We start from the raw sequence: 9,698 nt of genomic DNA, 5'->3' as shown, positions 1-9,698 counted from the left end.
TCAGCAGGGACATCATTTCCCAAACAGAGGCGACACACACACAGTCCAAGTCTCTGCAAATGATGATTCAAATGACAGTGACCTATAAGAAGGCCTGTTAGACATCGTAGTTCATCCCTGCTGTAGTCCAAGAACTAGTTGGTATCAAGCTTCGAAGGGTGAATAAACGCCTTGGAGTGAGCCAATCCTGGAAGATTCTGTGGGAAGTCAATTAATCTTCTTGTCATCCAGGTGTTCAATATTTGTTTGGCAAAGCCTAAAGCGATGCCAATGGCAGGTTTTGGTCCGATGAAGCTGCTGTCAGCACCGTCCTTTGCAAGGGAGTCAGCAGCATAATTGCTTCCCAGACCAGTATGGCCAGGAATCCAGACCAGAGACAATCTGTTGATTCTTCCTATCAAGGAGAGTCGTATTGATATATTATCATACCAAATTTAAAATTTATGAAAAGCCGATGATGATGAGAAATTATTTGAATCATCAGCCTGGCATCTCCAATGAGACCTGAAGCAGGTCGGAACAGTATTGTGTTTGGTTCACGAATATTTCATTTTTGTTGTCACCACTAAATAACTGAATGTACATATAGATATGTTTTTGAGGAAATCGTAACAATGTTGACGTCTTTCTGTTAATGAATTTGTATCTTTCATGATTGGATGCTTCACCATTGTTCCTGACAAATTTTTTATTTTATCCGGAAAATCACCAAAATGAATGAAACATAAAGAGTGATAGTTTTGTTCTACTCATTTCAATTTTGTATTTATAAATTGAAAGGCTCAGGGTGTGGTGTGTACTTCAGATCACTAAGCCTAAGAATTAAGTGTGGAATGGAATAAATACCAGCGTGGTCCAAACAGAACTGGCTGGTGTCTCAATCGCCACAAAAGAATCAACCAAGAAAGGAATGTCTGGCAAAAATATAACAATCTGCACTGACAGCAGACAAGCCCTATTAGCCTTGAACAGATAACGTATAACCTCAGGGCTAGTACTAGAGTGTCACCAAGATTTAGTCTGAGCCTCGGTAGATAATAACATTATCGTGAGGTGGGTTAAAGGGCACGACATGAGTAAAGGTAATCGCATTGCCGACTTTTTAGCCAAGGAAACGGCTGGACTAAGAATTTTAGGACCCAGTGGCACCTACGGCCTGATGACTCCGACAATTGCGGAACTAGTCAAGTGTTACACCCATGCACTTGAAGAGATGGGGCGAAACTAAAGGATGTAATCTTGCCAGGATCACCTTGGGTGACCTTGGGTGACCCTGGGAAGCTGGCGCCGAAGAAATATTTGGCAATGACCAGGAAAAATCTACGCCTAGCAGTAGGATTATTGACTGGTCACTGTCAGCTAAGGAAACACCTCCATAATATGGGGCTGGTGGACACACATCTATGCAGGATGTGTGAACAGGAAGATGAGACTGTCAGGCATGTCCTGTGCGATTGCCCGGAGTTATCGTCAATAAGAGAGTGTGTGTTCGGCGAGTCTTGGCCTACACCTGCCGATATAAAGGAGATGCCCCCCAGTGACCTGTCCACCTTCCTGGAAAGGACAGGATGGACGATGACCTAGGAGGGCAACTCCTCGGGAGGATGTAGAATGGGTCACATGTACCCTAAGTGCTGTGGGCTTACACTCACCCTCCCTACTCTACAGATACAGATCTATAATTGATTAATTCTCCTGAAGAGCAAGAGAGCACCTATGTCCTTAAAAAATCCCCAACGAATGTGAAGAGTGAAATCTAGTTGACTTGTTCAACCAAGTTGAACCACCCAGTCGCAATTTGAATGTTGAATAATCATTTCAGATGCATTTAGGATTGCTCATTTCGAAAATACAATAAAATGTTTTTCTCGAAATTTTGAATTTTTTGAGAAGTTTTCAAATGCACCCGTATTATAGTGAAACATTCACTATTCTTCAGTAACTCGTCGTATTTAATAATGTTGCTCATCAAAAAAAAGCTGAGAAACTGTACATACTTGTCTCAACGTTTCAGGGGCTAGATTTCACCTCCGTCTTCAGAATTGTAAAAATTCTAACGTTACTTGCAGTTATTTTCTAACATTTTCGATAGATGCCGAAGGAAATCTGAAATGTAGAATATGTCAGTGATTTTGATTGACCCCTGAAATATTCGATGTAGTGGCAGTAACTTATTGAGATAAATAGAAGGTATGCTCGTTCTATACTTTGAAAAATCCTCCGTATTCTTTCACAATTTTTTTTTTTGTGGAAGAATAAAATTTTCGGAAGAGCCAATGAAAAACTTGAACTACCTCAACAAATAAACAATGTCCTCTCTCTCATAAAACAAAATGTAGGGTGTCTCCAGAGGCTCCAATAAATTCAATGCATCGCCAGAAAACTTCGTGACACGACTATCGTCAAACTTAAACCAGTCCGTTTTTTTATTTGATCAAGGCGTAATAATGACCAAATTTAACGCCAGAACCATAAATGACTGCATGAATATCATAACAGTGGTCTGCTAGGTTGAAATGTTCATCTATTTCGAACCTTCCAAAGAGTTTCTTGCTTCCGTTAGAGGTTGAGTCTTGTTTGAAAATCATCAGTGTTATTATTAGATTGACTGGTGCCTCAGCTATACTTGTTTCCTTATAACAGTCAGTTAGTTTGGCGCATGTTTGACAATACAGTCGATCATCACCTGTAAAAAATTCCATTTTCAGATGATTTAACAATAAGCTTTGCACGGACTGGTAATTAGTCGTATTAGGAAAAGCTAGATGAAGTTCCAGAAATTCACCTGAGTTTTCAGTACTTCTTGAACATTTACCACAAAGTAAACAAGTGAGGATTTTTCCAGCAAAAGATTTACAAACACAAGACGAGATGTGTTGTACGGAATCATTCAGCCTCTGGAGACACCCTACATTTTGTTTTATGAGAGAGAAGACATTGTTAGATCAAGATCTTCAGATGATGTGGTGCTGCAGGTTTTTCCGGGTTTTCCTGCAGCTGAAAAAGCAAATGCGCCACTAGAATCAATGAAGTCGCCCTGGAGCGCCAATTAATTTTTATTGTTGTATTTATTTTATTTTTAAAATAATTAAAAGTAAATAATTTCGAAAGAAAAAAAAAACAAAAAAAAAACAAAAAAAATAAACGACTTCAGAATATTCATTTCATCACAATATTTATCACTGCTCTTATTGAACAACATTGTTCTCATAATTGAACGGAGATAAAAGTTTGATTATTCTTGAATATTCATAGAAAATGAAAGCGTGGTCACATTCTGAAATAGATGTAGTTTTTTGATAATTCGGTAATTAGTTTTACTTTCTCATGGCAAGACACCAAAACTAAATTAAGTGATATCAAATATGTATACCTTCTGTACTCTAATCAATGCCAGAATATTAGTGCCGCTTAAACAATCAAGGTATGGGGTGAATTTCCATTTCATTTTTTCTTTCAAAACTCTCATCTCATTCTCTTCAGAATACTTCCATTATGCCAAATCTTTTCCACTCAAAGTTTTCGAAAAAATGTTTCAAGCTTTTTTTTGAAAGCATATTCATAGCTACTACCGCTTTTTCCTTCACATCTTCTACTGTATCAGATCTGCTTTCTTTCAATGTTTCCTTCATTTTCGGGAACATGAAAAAGTCATACGTAGCCAGATCTGACGAGAAGGATGAATGTTCCAACACAAGAATCCCATGCTCGGTTGAAAATGTTTTAACTGCTGTTTAGGCTGTAACATTGTTCATGACTTGTTCTCTCACAACTGAGCAATCTAGCCTTCTAGATCTATACCTAACAACCAATCCAGAAATTCACATAGTCACCTTGAGGTATCCATTGGGAGCTTCTGACCACTAACTCATTTCAGTCAATCAATAAATCAGTCAAACATTTATTGAATCAGTGTTCATTTACAATCACATTAGGCAACATCATCATAAAATACTGGCTGATACAACAGGGCAAACTATTATAAAAAATCAAATACAAAGCATAACCTAAATAAAAATAAAATTACTAAGCTACAAACAAATTATGATTAAAGGAGAAACTCATCCACAGAGTAGTATGCTTTCTGTAATAGAAAAACCTTGAGCTGCCTTTCAAAGACATTGATGTTTGAGGACTTAATGTCATCACTAAGCTTATTATATAGTTTAATCCCACAGCACATGGGGTGATTCTTCGATACTGTCTATCTACTATAAGGCTGATAAAGTTGAGGTTTATTTCTGGTGAAATGTTCATGGATTTGCTCATTTCTAGGAATAATTGAAATATTGTTTCTTATATATATCAGAGTTTGGTAGATATACAAATTAGGCATTGTTAATAAACTATAACGAATGAATGATGGTCTGCAGTTTGCACTTGAAGATGCCCCAGCCAGAATTCTGATTACCTTTTTCTGAATAACAACCACTTCATCAGCTTCAGCTGATAAGCCCCACTGTTCAAGACCATAGGAAATCATTGACTGAATTAAACTGTGGTATAAAAGCATGAGAACATCAAAAGAGACTGTTTGTTTCAACCTACGGAGTAAATATATATGTTTACTGAGCTTCAGTTTGATACTATCAACATGGAACCTCCAGGTAAGTTCATTATCAATATCAACACCCAAGAATTTAGTACAATTAACTTGATGTAAAGTTTCATTATTTAATCTCACCAAATAGCTTTCATCAATAGTTATATTTTCAGTAACAAAGTTGAGCATTTGAGATTTGGCAGAATTTAGCAGCAGGCCATTTGTAGAACACCACTCCTCAATTTGATCAGTTACTTTATTAGCTTTGACAATTACTTCAGACATAGTTTCCGCAGATACCAAGATGTTAGTGTCATCCGCGAAAAATATAGTAATGGAAGCTTTCGAATAAAATTTCGGAAGATCATTAATAAAAACCAAAAATAAAAGAGGTCTTGAAACAGAGCCTTGAGGTACCCCTCTTACTATACATTTACTTACAGAGGTAATTCCAAGACCAAGAATTTCATCAATACCGGACGATTTTTTCTTACAAACTTTTTTGATGACTTGTTCAATTTCCATCTTAGTTGCTGGATATAAAAAAAAACTTAGATGTGAAGATGACATATAATTAATATTTTCAGTATCAGGTTTGGATTTGCTACTGTTAACAGTTGAAAAATACTCACTAAAAAGGTTGCATATAGCAAAACAAGGACCCCATCATCAGCACTTTCCAGACAAGGAATTCCATTGCCAGAATAACCAGTCTAAGTTTCCTTGATGATTTTCCAGGATTCTTTCACTTTATTATCAGCAGAAGAGATTCTATCATCAATGCTAATTTTTTTAGCATGTTTCAATTCATCCTGATATATTATTTTAAGTTCTTGATATTCCCTCTGATATAAACCATTTTTATATACTTTATTCAGCTCAGATAACTCGGTTAACCTTCTACTAATTTCTCTCAACTTACTAGTTATCCACCTGGAGTCACCAGATTTTTTTATCTTGACTACCTTTTTTTGAAATGAAGTATCAAAATAATAGGAAACTTTATTATAAAAACTATCAAACTTAGAATTTGCTTCAACTGAGTCATACACTTAAGACCAATCAGTCTCCAGCAGTAAACTAGAAAACTTAATATTGTAGTCACTAAAACATCTCATGTGAGTTTCTTGGTTATGGTCAACCTGATCATAGTAGAAAGTTGCCAGCCAGAAAGTGTGATCAGATATATAGGAATGATTAATGGAGTAACTGATAGGATTAGAAGTAGACAAAATATTATCAATACAAGTTCCGGAATCACCCCATATACGAGTAGGTTCACTTATAATAGTAATAATAATATAATAATGAAGTCAGTTCTCTCATTACTGAACCTTAACATATCTATGTTGAAGTCACCACAAGCTATTAATTCTAAGTTATCATACTCACTATACAATATCTCAAGTAATCGATCAAATGAATCAAAAAAAGTTAAAGTACTACCAAGAGGTGATCTATACACCGATAAAATTATAATAGTTTTACTCTTACCGTTTAACGCTAATGCACATATCTTGCTCTATACTACATTCTATAGGAATTTCATTTACTTGCAAGGATTTTTTAGAAAAAATGCATACCCCTCCCCTGATATGTTTCTCCCTACAAAAAAAAAAGAGATTGAATTATAGTCGGTTATTTGAAAAGATGAACACTCTTGTGATTCAAGCCAGCTCTCACTAATACATAGAATATCTGGAGAATGTTTGTGTATAATTATCTCCAAATCAAGTGACTTATTGAAACATCCCTGTACATTGAAGTGCATCACACACAATTCAGCACAGATATCAAGTTGACATGTACTCTTGTTAACTACTTGACTGCTATTGGGCTTCGGAAAATCCTGACAACTAAGAACTCCATGGTTATCATTTGATATAACTGAAACTTAGTTGTAGTTGCAGTTTGTTTTGATGGATGAACATTTTCTCTAAACTTAAACCTCCTGATTACGGATCCCTCCGGCCAGATGGTTGGTTCGTATACTTCCTGGGCCTTGTCCAAAGGAAAAGTTACTTTGTAAGTAGAATATCGCTTATTCCTATTCCATTCTACACACTCAAATGGTATTTGAAGTGCCGAATCTTTTAATAAATTCAGCAAATCTTAAAACTTTACATCAGCACCAATACGAGAAACGTGCAAATGTCCCAAATGTGGGATTGTTTTAAAATTTGTGGATGTATTGCTACCAAGTATAGGCTTGTATTTATTTACATTGTTTTTATGTGGGGAATACCTACTATACATGGACTTATGTAATTTTCATTCATACATCCTTTGCACAGACTCGCTGAGTTCTATTCAAGCAATTGAAAACTCTTTCAGTAAACATCCGCTGGTTCAAAGAATCTTAACACTGATGAGTTGTCTTCAGTTCAAAGGAAACTCGATCGTATTTGTTTGGGTTCCCAGTCATATAGGAATTGACGGTAATGAGAAAGCTGACAATGCAGCAAGAGCTGCAACTGAGAATAATGTCGATCTGAATATACCTGTGAGTCCAAATGACACAAAAAAATTCATAAAAAACTCAATACTCAACACATGGCAACACGAATGGATAAACAACGATTCAAAATTGAAAGATATCAAACCTGATATTGCAGCCATGAGACTTCCACAAGGGCTAACGAGAAGAGAACAAGTCATAATAACACGAATTAGGATAGGACATACGAACTTAATATCCTCTTATATACTGAGAAGACGAAGACAACCATTCTGCGAAAATTGCCAAACTTTGATGACGGTTAAACACCTTCTCTTAGAATGCCACCAGTATGAAGCCGATCGACAACGATATAACTTACCGGATAATATCAGAACTTGCCTCGGTACCAAAGCTATAAGAAATGTTTTGAACTTTCTGAAAGCAACAGACCTTTTTAACAAAATATAAACAGATATCGTATACTACAAAATGGCTAATGTCCTCAGCAGTCGATGCCAGAATAATAATTAAATAAAAAATAATACCTACTGGGATTTCCACCAATTTTTACTTCAAATTCGTTATCAGAAGATAGAGTTTTGTTCGGTGTGTTCACCTTTTTCACTGTGTGGCTATAAAGTTTTTTTGGAATATTCTCAGTTGTAGATATTTCAACTGGATTCGATTTTCTGCTACTAGATGGCAATATAGGTAAGGAATTTTAGTTATTCAAATGTTGTTTCAATAAGTATATTAGATCTTACTGCTCTTGGGCCCTTTTTTCCAAATGAAATGACAGTTTACTCACAGATTCAAATTTGTCTTTGAGGTCAGTCACTTCTTCCAACCTTTTATTACAGTCACCACAGGTTATGTTTGCACATGAAGCATGAACATTTCCTTCAACACTATTATTTAGTACTTTATCACTGATTCTGTTTATATAATTTTTCAACTGGATGCTTGTCATCACTACTGGCACTCTGAAAGTAATTAACATATCAATAAGCTCATTTTTTTGAGCTTATTTAGCTCTGTTGTTAAAATCGCAACGTCATGTTCAGCCGCCATATTGAATATGTTGTTGAGTGAATTACCGATAAATGTTGTGGCAAAATCTAAGCCGCGCAAAGTTTGGCATTACACATCAGCTGAATGGGAGGATCTTCAAAATCATTTCAGAAATTTCCCCTGGCTAGATGTTTTTTCAGCTCTGAAAATCCATCAAATTGGGCTTCTGAAGTCAGGGAAGTTATTCTATCATAAATGGATGCATATGTATATTCCTTTTTCAATGAAACGATCTTTTAAAGGCAAACCTTGGTTCAACAAAAATTGCCAGCAAGCTGTCACCTACAAAAATCTCGCCTACCGGCAGTGTCACAAAAATCCCAGTGCCGAAAAGCGAACTAGGTTTGTTAATGCTCGCAACAGCTGCAAACTTTGGATAAATGAAAGCAAAGAACTTCACGATCTGAGAATTAGGGATAAACTGCTTGCCAATCTCAACGGGATCCTTCTGGTCGGTAGCTAAAGCTGTTAACTCAAGACCAGTCGCTTTGCTATCAGTAATATCAAAAGCATGGAGAAAATCGTGAACCACCATAGCTCCAAATATTTGGTAGGCTTCAACATCTTGAGCGATCATCAATGGGACTTTCAGAAACAAAGATCAACAGGCGACCTTCTATCGTATGTCACCCATATTTGCAATAACGCAATCGAGAAACATGGAGAATCAAGAGCTGTTGCGCTTGATATTTCTAATGCTTTTGACCGTGTGTGGCATTTTTGTGTATGACTCTTCAGCTTCCTGAAAGAACACTCCCTACGAGTGACCGTCGATGAATATCTCTCGAATACTTTCATCATCAACTCTGGTGTTCCCCAGGGATCTATATTGTCTCCAACCCTCTCTTCATTGTATATCAAGGACTTATTGGAAGAAACCAAGTATCCAATATATTGCTTTGCTGATGACAGCACACTTGTCTCGTTATTCCATTTGGATTCCAGGACATCGGCTACACATCGGAGGCACATCTTCACCGGCAGCAGGAGGTTGCATATCTTGATGAGGATCTAGAAGTATTTTCGAATTGGGGTAAAAGTAACCAGGTACAATTCAATATCAGAAAAACCCTGAAATTGCTAGATTCTATCCAGAAAAGAGCCATCTGCCTGATTGGAGACGCGAATATCACGTGCAACCTTGATTTGTCTCTCTTTTGTAGATACTCACACGGGAAGTGTTCAAATGACTTGGCACATTTGATTCCACCAAGAGCGGTACATAAATACACAGAAATACGCGACGGACTGTGGCTGCTCTTCGTTTCGAGCTTCAAATCAAAACACGTCGAACTTCACTGTTTAAGAACTCATTCATTTGGAAACTGCGTTCATGTGGAATAAACTTCCTTAGAATGTTTTTCTAAATAGATTCAATCTCCATCGAATCAAATACAATGTGAGTCGCTACTTTCGCACAGGCACCGCTCATACAAAAAAATTGTTGTTCCAACGGTTGGAAGTGTCTCAGAAAACCAGTTCCGTGATTTTTTAGCCAAATCTTCTACAATTCTCGAATTTTCGTTACGAGATTATTGGAAACAAATCGTTTACAAAAGTCAACTTTTCACCAACAAAAAGATTGAGCTTCCATACGATTTCTCTGCAGAAATGTTCTGGCTAGGATGTTGAAATCCACTTCAG

This window comes from Leptinotarsa decemlineata, unplaced genomic scaffold (assembly GCF_025532065.1).
Source record: "Leptinotarsa decemlineata unplaced genomic scaffold, Ldec_3_MD MMD2_P_RNA_scaffold_2, whole genome shotgun sequence".
Lineage (NCBI taxonomy): Eukaryota > Metazoa > Arthropoda > Insecta > Coleoptera > Chrysomelidae > Leptinotarsa > Leptinotarsa decemlineata.
The sequence above is the reverse complement of the archived record's forward strand: the minus strand, read 5'-3'. Positions refer to the sequence as shown.